This window comes from Gossypium hirsutum, chromosome D03 (assembly GCF_007990345.1).
Source record: "Gossypium hirsutum isolate 1008001.06 chromosome D03, Gossypium_hirsutum_v2.1, whole genome shotgun sequence".
NCBI lineage: Eukaryota > Viridiplantae > Streptophyta > Magnoliopsida > Malvales > Malvaceae > Gossypium > Gossypium hirsutum.
In genome coordinates this window covers 8,417,420-8,432,306 of record NC_053439.1, presented here as the reverse complement: position 1 = coordinate 8,432,306, position 14,887 = coordinate 8,417,420, and the positions used below count along the sequence as shown (strand labels likewise).

The following is a 14,887-nucleotide window of genomic DNA, read 5'->3' as shown; positions in this document are numbered from 1 at the left end:
CTCGATTATTTAGATTCAACGAAGAAAATGGAACCCAATACGTTAGGACTCAATCCTCTCGAAGATCCCAAATACCGAATATAGCGTTTTTTAGAAAATTTTCCTTTTTTGAATTTGGATATAAAAAAGTATGTGATAGAATAACAATTATGAAAATATAAGTAAAATAATACGAACAAAAATAACAAAAATAAACATATATAAAAAACGAATCAATTATATATACAATAACAAGTAAATAAACAAATAAAAACTAAAACATTTTTTAAAATAATAATGGGCATATAAATAAATAAATAAACACCAAGTAAAACAATAATGATAATAAAGAAATGAATAAAATTATAAAAATATAAAAAAGTATGTATGAATTTTAAAAAATTTAAAATACAAAAACTATGTAGGTATATATATATAAAATGGGAATATGCATGTCTATACGTATATATATGCATATGTATAAGAATTATAAAGTATGAAAACATAAGTACGTATATATAAATAAAATACGCATGTATGTATATATATTACATAAAGACAAAAAAGATATATATGTATATTATAAAATAAAACAATGTAAGTATGTATATATATATGCATATAAATAAAAATATGAATATGTATGTAGATTTATATATATATGAATTATAAAATATAAAAATGTGAGTAATTATATAATAATAATTTTAATAAGACACATACACTTGAAATTTAAATAAGTAAACACAAATAATAATATATTAACAGTAACAAACGATAATAATAATCATAATAATGTCTAATTTGCTAATATTATTAATAAAATAACTAAAATAATAAAACAAACAGGTTTAATCGAATTTTGGAATAAAAATTGAGGGTTTAAAACGCAAATAAACAAAAAAGGGGTCCCTAGGGACCAAACTATAATGCGCTGAAAGAACGGAGGGCTGATTGAGCAAATAGTCCCAACCTTTAGCGCATTATTTCATTCAGGACCAAATTGAAATAAGCGCAAAAACCGTGGGGCCAAATTAAAAAGCTGCAGACTTGATTGTAAAGCTATTAAAAAGCGGAAGGGCTAAAAGCGCAAATTTCCCTTCCGTACAAAAAAAGCGGATCCCTTTGCTGGAGTGGGTCGGGTTGCGGGTCAGAGGTACAAAACGGCGTCGTTTTGGCCTCTGAACCCTCACCCTCAAAACAGCGTCGTTTAATGTCTTATTTAAACCAAAAAAAAATTAAAACATTTCATTTCTTTTAGTTTTCAGAAAAAAAATCACCCCCCTTTTCTCTCTCAAAGCTCCGGGTTCCGGCCAAGTACTCCGGCGCACCTCCACCGTATCTCCGCCACAGGCAGCGGCTGGTGGTGCAAAATTGAGCCTTTTGGGTCCCTTTTTGAACCTGGTGGCCTCTAGAGCATGGATTCGACGTCGAATCACGGGAAAGGTGAGCCTAAATTCGAAAAAACGAGGAGAAACCGTTCGGTCTTTCCTCCTCCGGCGCGGCGCAGGTAAGGATTTTTATTTTTGTTTTTGTGTTATTTTCTATGAAAGATAAAAAATAATACAAAAAAATAAAAGCAAATAGAGATCCGAACACAAAGAGAGAAAAAAAATCCTTCGATTTCTTTTCTGTTTTTCTTGATATTTTTGTCCAAAAAAATCCCCCTTTCGTTTTTTACAAATCGGCTTTATAGCCGAGAATAAAAACTAAATTTTGCTATTCTGGTCTCGTTTGCTTCTGTTTCTACTTCTCTTGTTGCATGTTTGCAGGTCCTGGTAGAGCAGGTGGCGGCAGAAGGCGTCAGAGGCGATGGGACAAGGGCGGTGGCAAGTGGCGTGCCAGAAGGCCACTAGGTGCGGCCGCAGCAGACTAAGGCTAGGTTTTTTTTATCTTTTTCTGATTTGATGCTTTGGGCCATTAGGGCTTGGGTAGTTGGGCTGGTATTTTTTGGGCTTAGGTTATTGGGTTTGGGCCCCGGGTAAATTTGGGCTGTACACATATAAGTGGGACCTATTGGAGAGTAAAAACATAAGCAGAATTTCCATCTACTTTTTATGAGATCTAGAGCTCTCTCTAAACGAGTCTTAAAGGTTTTAATCTCCCTTGATTATCAGTTACCATAGGTTGTTCTAGGAATAGTTATGAAGGGAAAACAATCACTTCCAACGTTCTCGTTAATTGCCCAATGACTCCATCCTGTTCTTGTGTTTTCAACAATTTGGCATCAAACCCACTCACAATGAGTGATAAAATCCAAACTTACGTAGATTGTGGTGGTGATGAAATTTGTTGATCTGCAAAACCAGATAGACAAACAATTTCAACAAATGCAAGATCAGATGAAAGTCCTATTTTCTTATCGAAGCAAATCTACAAATAGGGAGGAGAACCCAACTAGATTAGGCGCCACTGCCACCACCATCGGGTGGGACTACTTCGACAGCTGGAGGATCTGTTCCTCAGTTTGCAAAAAGGTTATGTTATAATTGCGATTAGCCTTATTCGGCCACTCATTAGCGCAAAAAGCTACTTTGGTTAGAATTGGTGATACGGTGGAGGAGAATATTGAAGAATTAAGAGAACTTGAAATCTCCTTGCATGGTAAGACTATGCAGTTACAAGCCGTAATGAATGGACAAACGTTGTTGAGCTTGATAGATTCGGGTAGTACACACAACTTCATTAGTGTTACAGTTGCTCAGCGCCTTGCAATTCCGGTAACACCTAGTGTGTCAATTGCCAATGGTGAGAAGGTAAAAAGTAGAGGGATTTGTTCTCGGTTACTTTTTTATATTGCTACCCATGAATTTTTTGCAGGCTTTTATATTCTTCCTCTGATTGGGTCTGATATCGTGTTGGGTATTAAATGGCTTCCAACATTTGGACTTTGGTGCACTTTTGCAGTGAAAAGAAGATAGGCGAGCCCACGACTTGTTTATAAACTAACTTCGATGCCTTCCTTAAGTTTCTTTCATCTCTATTTATAGGAGTATTGTTGAACTCTTGTTTAATTTTTTTTGAATCCCGTACAATTTTTTTGATAAAAATGATGTCTCATCATTGATTTGTCATGACATGGTTGCTTCAACTTTTTTTTTTGTCTAAACTTGGATGTTGCTTTCTCAAGTTGTTTTCTTTTTTTGTCTAACTTGGATATTGTTTTCCCAAGTTGCTTCCTTTTTTGTCTAGACATGGATGTTGCTTTCCCATGTCGCTTCCTTGATATTTTTATTTGTTTTTTCCAATTGGCTTTTATCTTTTCTAAATATTATCTAGATTTATTTTCTCAATTTCATCTAGATGTAATAAATCGATTGACAGTCTTGGTGAGTTTTAATTTTTCCATGTATTCTTGATTTTTTCTATTATGTGTGATGGAAAATCATCAATATTTATGTCAACTATTTTTTTTAATAGTTGAACGGGTTCTTTATTTCTATTATCCTGGGTGTATTCGACTGCAGTATCGTATGTCAATATTCTTCTTCCATCAGTTCAGAGGCTATAAGTTTTTTGTTGAAGTAAATATTGGGCTTTGGTCTTTAAATCTGTTCCTGTTTGGATTTGATAATAACTGAGATTATTGTAACACTTATAAATATTTTTTGTCAAGTGCTCTTTCTCCTCTTTAGCCATTGAAAGGTTGGGACCTCAAATCATTTTTTTAATGGCCTAAATTTGATATGGTTGATAAAATTTTTCTTTTTGAGCTATACCAATAAGATCGTTGATTTCAAGATGAAAATAATAATAATAATAATAATCTTCATATACCATACGTAATAATATAGTCTTAATAAATGCAGAAAAATCTTTTAATAAATGGAAAGAAAACTTTTGAACTATTATTTCTTTAAGAAAATCTTATTCAATACTGCTTAAATCAAACGGTTCATGATCAAGTCTAAACTTTATAGTAGAGAATTTTTTATTTAAATCGTTTAAGAAAACATAAGCTTGTAGAATGTATTCTGAAAAGTTTTTGAAATTTAGCTTGCTAGTTGTAAATAATTTCATTTATTTTTGTAAATATTTCTACAGCAGAATATTCCTAGTCTTATTATATAAACATAACTTAAATATTTTATTTATAATTGGGTTATTTGTTCCCTTATTAATAAAATACTGAAATATATCAAGAAGATTGTTTATCCCCTTAATATCTAAATAGCTAATTTCTAGTTCTTCCCAATCTTGATATAAAATGAATTTTAATAATAAATTATGAGCTTCTTCTTCTTTAGTTGTTTTTTAACTAAAAATTGTGAAAGCTTAGTAAAAGCTTTTCTGAAATTAGCTCTTTGCTCAATAATATGGGTTTTCTATATTTCATTAAAAAAATTATATAATTCTAATGGTAAGTCTAGATTATAAAAATATTTTATTTCCTGAATTTGTTGTGGTTTCAACAAATTTTTTGATGCACAAAACTTTTCTCCTCCTTTTATGATTTCAACATAATTGACTTGGTATGTTGAATTTGGATCTTGAGACCAATGTAATTGACTCACTTGTTGTGGTGTAAATGATAATTGAGTTCCAATTGGTTGTTTTATCTTTGGATATGGAATGTAATATCCTTGGTTAGGATAAAAAGATATTTGAGAAGGTATTGTCATAAATCCTTGATTAGGATTTATTGATTTGAAAATGTTCCCTTTGTTGGGCCTTTTATGAATAGTAGCCCATTCACCGACTTTTTTTAGAGGTTATTTATCTCTGTTCGTTTGGCCTACAAAGATAATCAGCAATAATATTGTCAGTTCTTTTTACATATAATACTTCAAAATTAAAAGTATATAATTCATTATACCATCTAATTCTTCTGGGTACAGTTTCCAAACTTTTATTAATAAGAAAATGTTTAACTGCATGATTATCAGTTTTTATAATAAAATTTTCAGGTGCTAAATATATAAGAATTTTTTTTCTTTCTTTATTGCTAATAATTGTTTTTCATATATGACATTGTTGACACCATTTTTTTGTGAAAACGGGGTCAACTTGGATTTAAAAAAAATGAAAACGAATATGGGAGTCGCCACCAATCCTTTTTGATAAGGTGTAATCGGGCCACCTTGAAAAGTGGTTGTTTTTAATAAACAATTTAATTTTATTAAAATAACGATTTTGGTTCACGAAATTCAGAAAAACGGGTTCGGAAGTCGATTACGTACGAGGAAGGATTAGCACCCTCGTAACGCCCAAAATTGGAACTAGTTGATTAATTAATGTCTTAGTGTCGAAGATTGAAAACTTTAAAAAGTTCTAAAATACGATCCTTTATTGAAATGTTGAAAATTTTCGGGAAAAAGACATATTTCACGTTAATCGATAAAGAAAATTGTATCTAGTAAGTTAGGACACAATGTCTTGAATTCCCGATGCACGAATAAATGCCAAAAATTTAAAAGATATTTAGCCATCTCGGATTTTAAAAAAATGATCATGCCCAGTAAGTTAAGACACGATCTTTTCTTAATTCCCAAGATCGTTTAAAACTTGAGAAAAAAAAGGATCATGCCCAGTAAGTTAGGACACGATCTTTTGATAATTTTCGAGATTTGTAAAAACTTGTTTGAAAAAGATTCGTATATTTAGATTTATCAAGAAAATCGAAACCCTATAAGTTAGGGTACGACCTTTCGAATCTCAAAATACGAAATGCCATTTATTTAGAATAAATTTTGACATATTGAGTAAAATGAAACACGATGTCGTGTTAAAAGAATGCGAGAACAAATTACATTGTTGATATGCATAGCAAAACAAAAATGAATACGATGGTATAAAAATAATACGAACAATAGCAACGAAAATAAGATAGATAAAAGGATCAACCAATAACATACAAAATAACAATGCATATAAGCAAATAAAATTAAAACATTCTTTCAAAATAATAATGAAATGTAAATAAAGAAATAAATAAAGAAATGAATAAGATTATAAAAAAAAGTAAAAGATATATATATGTATATATATATGTATAAAAAATTGTAAGATAAAAAACATGTAAGTATATATATTCGTGAAAATAAAATGTGTATTGATCTATATAGATATGTATATAAATTATAGAAATATAAAAAATATATATATAAGTATGTACATATATAAATCAAAGATATGTATGTAGAACAAAAATAGTTTATTATAATTTATATATACATAAAATAGGATGGTATAAAAATATTGTACAGCCCAAATTTACCCGGCTCACTTACAATGCATGGCCCAAATGGCCCAACACCCAAATCAGACCCAAAAATAACTAAACAGACCCAATTACAAGGCCTAGTGGCCCAAAATTTTAAAACCATTTCAGAAACCCTAATCCCCCCTAACCCTAGGGCGCCGCATGCTAGCCTTCTGCCGCCACCATTGTCCCATCGCCGTTCACCTACTCTCTGCTCCGCCGCTCACCTACCCACCCGCCGCGCCGCACGTCAAGTCGCCCACTTGCGCCTATGACAGAAATGACAAGAACATTAAAAAAGTAATGCTTGTAATGGCTATAAAAGCCAAACAAAAATCTATTGTAAGGGTTCGGGCCCTCTTTCACGTTTTGAAGAAATAAAAAAACAAAAAACAGATTCAAGAAACCTTTTTTGGGTATAAGATCTATTTTCCTTTTTTATTTTTATTTTTCTCTTTATTTTTTCTTCCTTTCGAAACTATTGGTGTTCGATTTTGTTTCTTTTATTTTTTTAAAACTATATATATAACGTATAAACGTAAAAAAAAGGTAAAAAATACCTTTTATTTGAATTTTTCACGGTGGCCGGCGCGACGGCAGCTCTCCTCGCCGGATTCCAGGCCGGACATTGGAGAGGGGAGGGGTTTTTGAGAGAAAAATCAGTTTTTTTAAGAGAGATGGCAGAAAATGAAGTTTAAAAAAAATTTTTGATTTATAAAGGCACTTGAAACGGCGCCGTTTAGCTATTAGGGTCAGGAGCCAAAACGACGCCGTTTTGGCCTTGACCCGCGTGGTGACTCGACTCTGGGGGCGGATCCGCGTGTTTTTGGCTTTTAGGTTATTTGCGCAATTGGTTCCTCCGATCTTATGGCGCTTTCAAGGCAGTTTTTCGCATATTTGCAATTTTGGCCATAAAAATTTGCTTCTGTTTCGATTTGGTCCTTAGACCATACGCTTGGATTCCGCTAGAACGACACCGTTTCAGTGACATGGGAATATTTCACGTTTGATTCTCATCCTTTTGCAGCGTGTTTTAATTACCCTTTTTTATTTGTAATTTGAGCCCTTAAATTTATTTCTGATTCCGATTTAATCCCTTTCGTTTTTTTATTTTATTTTTTTAACTATTAATTTTTTTATTTTATTTATATTTTCATTTATCTTTATATATATGTGTGTACATTATTTTAATATGTGCTATTATTTTTTATTATTATATATTATTATTATTATTAGCATCATTATTAATATTATTAAATACCTTTTTTACTTCAAATTATGTTATATGTGTATACATACATAGATTTTTACTTTTACAATTTTATTTATTTTTGTGTTGTTATTATTGCTTTATCTTATATTTATTTATGTGTTCATCATTATTTTTATGAAATGTTAGCCCTAGTTGTCTATTATTTCATGTATAATTGTTTTGTCATCTTTTATTTATTTATTTATTTATCATTTTGTTGTGGTTATTCGTGTTATGTTTACATCGTCGTATTTATTATTGTTTTGCTACCCATATTAACATTGTGTTTTACAATTTTAAAATAAACAAAATTTCGTGTTTAGATTTGAGAAAGTTGTACCCTAACTTACTGGGTTTCGATTTTCACAATAAATCTAAATACGTGAATATTTTTAAACTCAAGTTTTTAAACGATCTCGGGAATTAAGAAAAGATTGTGTCCTAACTTACTGGGCATGATCTCTTTTCTAAACCCGAGATAATTAAATATCTTTTAAATAAGTAAATTTTTGGCATTTATTCTCGTATTGAGAATTCAATACGTTGTGTCCTAACGCATTGGATATGACACGTTGTTTTCTCGAAAGGAGGATTTTTCTAAAAAAAAAAAATAAGTATGGCAATATTTTGCATTTGGAAATTCGAGAAAGCGTGCCCAAATGTGCTGGGTTTCGATTTCTCGTTTAGCCAAATAGTCAAATACCCTCTTAAAGTTTCAAAGTATGGGTTTTGGAAACCATAAGGTGATCTTGGTTTCGAGAGTTTAAAGTATCGTATCCTAATGTGCTGGATGTGATATTCTTTCAGAATAAGAAAATCTTAAATTCCAACCCATATTGTTCGAAAGTTTTTAGGATCGTATTTTTAAAATTCTTTAAAGTTTTCAATTTTTGACATTAAGACATTAACTAATCAACTAGGTACCAATTTTTGAGCGTTACGAGGGTGCTAATCCTTCCTCGTATGTAACTGACTCCCGAATCCGTTTTTCTGAATTTCGTGGACCAAAATTGTTGTTTTAATAAAACTAAATCGTTTATTAAAAAGAACTACTTTTCAATGTGATCCGATCACACCTTATCAAAAAGGATTGGTGGCGACTCCCGTTTTCATTTTCAAAATCCAAGTCGACCCCGTTTTCATAAAAAAAATGGTGTCAACAAATATTATTGATTTTTAAAGCATAGAAGTATATAAATAAAAAAATTTAAATATATTATAAAATAAAATTATTTAAAATATATAGACAATATTGAATTAGTATGAAAACATAAACTAATACATTATGAAATTAGATATAATATACGATAAAAAGAATTAAAATCATAGTACAAAATAAAATAAAATAATATATATAAAAGGTAAATAGATATATAAACTAATACAATAATAATAATAATAATAATAACCTAATTAGTTTAATAATAATAAAATAACAATAGGAAATGACTAAATTAAAATAAACGGAAATTTAGGGGCGAAATTGAAAATGGAAAAAAGGATTAAATTGTGACACACGCGAAAGGGGGGACCAAAACAGTAAATTTCCCGCCCTCCAAAACGCATCACTTTGAGCAGGACTAAAATAAAATAAAAATAAAATTATGCGGCTAAATTAAAATAAAAGGAAAGAAGGAAAAAAAAGGGGGCCTAATTGCAGCGTGTTGCAAAAGCGGAGGGACCGCAAGCACAAATAGCCCATTTAGCTTTAAAACACGCGGATCCTCTGTCAGTCGGGTCGAGTTAAACCGGGTCTTATGCAAAACGGTGTCGTTTTGGGACCTATGCGTACAGGCAAAAACGACGCCATTTGGCCTTGTTATATAAATCAATTTTTTTTAAAACCCTCATTTTTACTTTCTCTTTGCAAAAAAACAAAGAAAACCTCTCAACCCCTCTCTCCCTCTCTCCGCTTCTGGGCAAAGGTCCGGCCGTTGGCCACCGTGGCGGCAGCTGGTTGCCGGCGACGGTGCTGTAGCCCACGGTGGCCAAAAACCTAAAATTTTTTATTTTTAGCCCGTTTTAAGCCTAGATTTTAGATCAAGGAGGAAAATGCCTAAAAAGGGAAAAAGAATGGAAAAGGTTCTGCCTTTAGCCTTCTCACCGGAGAAAGTGTCCGACGGCGAGTCACGAAGCGACACAGGTGAGTTTCTTTCCCTTCTTTCCCTTTTTCTTATTACTTAATATGTAAAAAAATAAAAACAAAAATAAAATAAAAAGGATAAAAATGAGAATCGAACTAGAAAGCAAAAGAAATCACCTCTTAAATCTGTTATGTTTTCGTTTTTTATTAATGTTCGTAAAAAGGGGAACCCCTTTCGTTTTTACAATAATCGGCTTTATAGCCGAAAGAAGAAGAGAGAAGAAAAAAAAGAATAAATCCCTCTTTCCCGTGTTTGTGGTCTGTTTCTGTTCTTGGTTGCGTGTTTCTTTTGCTTTGCAAGTGACGTCGGTAGCAGGTGGTGGTAGAGGAGCAGGTGCGGCGCTGGTCAGAGGCGGTGGCAAGTGGGGTGATGGGATGGTAGCAGAAGACCCTAGGTGTGGCGCACCTAGGGTTAGGGTTTTCTGTTTCTTTTTTTCTGAAAATGGGTCTGTTGGGCTAGGTTTGGGTATTGGGCCTGTTGGGCTTCGGGTTTTGGTCTAGGCTATTGGGTTTCTGGTTGTAATTGGGTTAGTTGGGCCCCGGGCAAAATGGGCTTGCACAGACATAATTAATTTCATTTGGTTTAAATTTTCCCGAACTATATCTACATTTTAATTCTTCGTTATTTATTGTTCTAGCTTTTAATATACAACCCTAATGATTTTGTGAATTGTCTGTTTCTAAAATTAGTTTATCTCCTTGTTTAGGTAAATAAGTTTTTGGAATTCGATTAATTTCAGATTTTAGATTTTTTATGATTTTCGAGTCTGTTTAAGACCAGATAAAGGGTTTATCCTTTTTAAAATTTTCATATAACCTACCTATTTTTTCAGATAAGTTAGGAAAAAAATTTCTTTCATAATTAATAATTCCTAAAAATTGTTGAAGCTGCTTTTTATCTTCAATTTTTCAAGAAATTCTTTTATTTTTACTATAATATGATCTTGTAGTTTAATACCATCTACAAATAATTTTAATTCTAAGAATTCTATTTCTGTTTTTTCTAGCTCTATTTTCTTAGGACTTAGTATAATTATATGTTTTATGAATTCTTGAGAAATGATATTTAAATGTTTTCTATGTAATTCTAATGTGTCTGGAAATATCAAAATATCATCTATATTAACTACACAATTTTTTTTATATTTATTAAATATAGAATCCATCCATCTTTGAAAGATTTGTGATGCATTACATAATCCAAATGGCATTACTTTTCATTGATAATGTCCATTAGGTGTACTAAAAGCTGTCAAATGTTTGGATTATTCTGTTAGCATAATTTACCAGAATCTTAATTTACAGTCAAATTTACTAAAATATTTTGCTTGTTTAACTTGATTAATTAAAACATCCTTTCTTGGAATAAAATAACCATCAAAAATAATATTTTGATTTAATCTTTTATAATTAATAACCATTCTAGCTTTTCCTCTTTTTATTTCGGCATGATTTCTAACCATCAAGGCTGGACTAGAATGTGGACTATTAGTTATTTCTATTAATCCTTTTTCTAATAATTCTTTAATTTGTATGTCAAATTCATCTATATCTTGTTTAGTATAGATCATTGGTTTAACTCTAATAATTTTATTGGGATTTTCTAATTTAATATCACAATATCTAGGACTATTTTGCCATAATTTTAATGGTTCTTCACCAAAATTATTTTCTAATATTTTAAACAACCAATGACTTGTTTCAAGTTGTTTAATTTGTTTTTTTCTTAGTGGTGTAAAGTTTTTATCACAAACAAATTTATGATTTTCTACCAATGATATTTATATAAAAGTTTTTTCTACAGATAACATAATTAATTTTTTATCAATAAAAAATGGTAAATGTTGATATATAAAATTATTACCTAATAATATATCTCCATGCATTTTTGGAAAGCATAATATTTTAGGTATAACAAATCTTACATTATTTATGTAGATTAGTACGGTTTTAGCTTTATATTGAATTATGGTTTCATTACCATCTATTTCTATGGCTCTTATTGCATACTTCATAGGTTCCCATTTTTCTAAAGGAATGACATTTTTTCTGCAACTAATAGTTGTAGTTCCAGTATCTAATAAAGCATGTAAAGAATATGTTTTATATTGTCTAAATTGAAATGTAATTTCAATATATGTGTAATATTTCTTGGATTGGAAATTTGAAAATGTAATTACATCACTTGTTCCAAGTTTCATTTGTTGGATTATTATCGAAGTTTGTAATTCTTCCATTCTAGTATTTCTAGAAGATACAAAGTTTCTACTTGGTCCTGTAGGAAAAAAAGAAATATGAACTGTTTTCATTCCTATCGGTGTTGAAGATATAGAACTTTAACTTGGATTTTCCTCATCATCCTCTATTTGAGTATTTGAGGGTAAAACCAAATTATCATTTGTATTTGTTATAGCTGTATTTTTAAAATATAATTTATCACAGGACGACAGATATTCTATTGTACTTATTGGTTTAGAAGTACTTGCACTACTTATCCTATCTACCATCCAATCTTTTGGTATTGATAAATCTCTTAAATGTAATAATTTTGGTTATATTTCAATAGTTATTTTATTAGGTTCAAAGAGTTCAATAATTTTATTATTAATTTTTTTGATTTCTACTTCTGCTATATTAGTATATTTATTAATAGAAGTCCAATTAATTGCTAGATCTTCTGCTAAATCATTAATTTCAGAATTTTTTGTCTGAATTCTAAGATATAAACATTCTTCTATCAAATGATCTGTAATAGATATAAAGTAATTTGGTTTAACTTTAAATCATATTACTCTTGCATGCAAATTTGATTGAATTCCTCCAATAAGTGTTTTTATTGTATTTTCAAATCTTTTATCTAATAAAACTGCTATTATTTGTATATCATGACATTTTCTAAACAAGGCTCTTATAGTTATCATTATTATTCCTAAATGTATGTATCTAACTTGAGGATATTTCTTTTTAATCATCTTAATTTTATCTTTATTAAATAGTGAGATTTCTGTTAATTCACCTCTAGTATCTTTGGCTACTATATTACCTCTTATTTTTTTCTATATGTCTTTGACACCATATCTTATATTTAGATATTTTATAAATTTCTTCTTTAGAAATACGATTTTTATTAATTTTTTTCTATCATTTCATCAGAAAAGTCTTTTTTTTCTCCTACTATATTTCCTAATTTTATATCTTGTTGTTCATTTTTAGGAATTTCTTCTAACTGATGATTAGAACTGCTTCCTATATTAAACATAAATATATATTCTTCTTCTTCTGTATCAGAATCCGTTTCTGATATTAAATTATTAATTCGTATAATATTTCTTCAGGATTTATTTTCTCTTCTGAACATATTTCTAAATCTTGTTTTTCGAGTGTTTTAATCATTTTTCTTGCACTTTTTCCTTTATTAGGACAATTTGATGCTATATGACCTTCTTCATCACATATAAAACACTTACATATTTGTTTTTTAGATTTTTTAGAAGTTTTTCTTCTAATAAATCTTTTCTTTTTATTAGAACCAGAATTTTTCTTATTTCCTGGTTTCCATCTAACTAGCTTATATTTTCTATTTTTCTTTTTTATAAATAGCTTATTTTTTTGTTTTTATATTTTCGAACTAGTTTATGCTTAACTTGTTTAGAAGTCTTACTTTGTAAACAATGCATAATTATGCTTTCTTTTGCAAAATTAATTCATTTTCCTATAGAATCTATTCTTTTTGATTCTACACCAGCTATTTTACTATGCTTTTCTAAATAAGAATCGTACTTTTTTATACAAATATCATTCCATGGTGGTGGTAATTTATGGAAATATTAGTTTTTTCAGAAATTTATATTTTCATTTTTTAGTTTTTGATATTCATGAAGAAATTATTTAGAAAATTATTTTAACTATCTGATGTCACATAATTTAATTTTTGACAATACATAACTAGACAGACAATCTTGATCTTTTTTATCAGTATATCCACAAAATTCTATTTTTAAAATAAAAGTTAACTCTTTTAATAAATCTTTTAATAGGCTTTTATATTATTCCTTTGATAGGGTTATGCATAAAGGAATACAAATACACTCTGAGATAGGCGAGCCCACCACTGAATCAAACCAATTAAAGAGTATCTTGGCAACATTTAGCGACTTATTTCAAGAGCCAACGAGCCTACCACATCTAAGGCAATGTGAGATTCAAATTTGTTTGCTACCAGGATCTACACCTCACTTGTAGAAGGATAAAATTGAGCGACAATGTACTTAAATGATTCAACAAGGTTACTAGTTTTGTTGGTACTAAAGCAAGAAGAGACTTAGCACTTCTATGTTGATTACAGGGAGTTAAACATCAGAACTATAAAGGACGGATTTCGTATTCCAATAGTAGATGAGCTTCTTGATGTTTCAAAGTATTTTACAAAGTTGGATTTGAGATCTAGCTACTTTCAAATACATATATGTTCCCTACAGATATTGAGAAAACGACACTACGTACTCATCATAAGCACTTTGAATTCCTTGTTATGTCAGTTAGGCTGACAAATGCCCCTATCTACTTTTTGGGCTCTCATGAACGCGATATTTCATACTCATGTCACTTTGTGTTAGTTTTCTTTAACGACCTCTTGATTTACATTTAGACATGGAAGGATTATTCAGTACACATGTAGACAGTTTTTGAATTGTGACGTGCGCATTGCCTTTATCCGAAGTGTTCTAAATGCTTTTTGCAGACAAACATAGTCATAACGACAAGTGTAGAGGTTGATTCAAGCTATATTAGATTGGCCTCAGCTACAACCTCTTACTTCTCTCAGAGGATTCCTGAGACTTGCTGGTTATTATCGCAAGTTTATTGTCATTATAGCCAGTTGGTTCCAATATGCTTAAACGAAATTCTTTTCAGTGGTCTGAATCGGCCTTGAATGCTTTTGATAAACTAATGCTTTTGATAAACAAAAACAAGCTCTTTGACTACTCTAGTCTTACAGTTGCCAAATTTTGATATTGAATTTGTTGTAGAGTGTGATACTTCAAACAGAGGTATAGAGGCTATTTTGCAACAAGATGGTCACCTAATGGCATTCTTCCCCTAATGAAAGAGGGTTTATTGGCAACCTAAGAAGCACCGCCAAACGACTCTCCATCTAGTGCCATCAAACGGTCACCCAATGACGAACCACCCACATGCCTCACACCGCCCATAAAGAGGGCACCGAGGACCACTAAGGGACTACTGAAATTTAATAACATCGTATTGCTAAAGCTTAATAACCTCGTATTATCTCAACAAAGACTTGCCA

General features: G+C 30.6%; 1 long non-coding RNA gene across 1 annotated transcript; it reads left to right on the top strand.

The window, feature by feature from the left end:
- Positions 1-1,211: 1,211 nt before the first annotated feature.
- Positions 1,212-3,475, top strand: LOC107950551 (uncharacterized). The gene is made up of 2 exons (XR_001698098.2): positions 1,212-1,489; positions 1,752-3,475. It is a non-coding gene; the product is annotated as an uncharacterized lncRNA (long non-coding RNA).
- Positions 3,476-14,887: the final 11,412 nt, after the last annotated feature.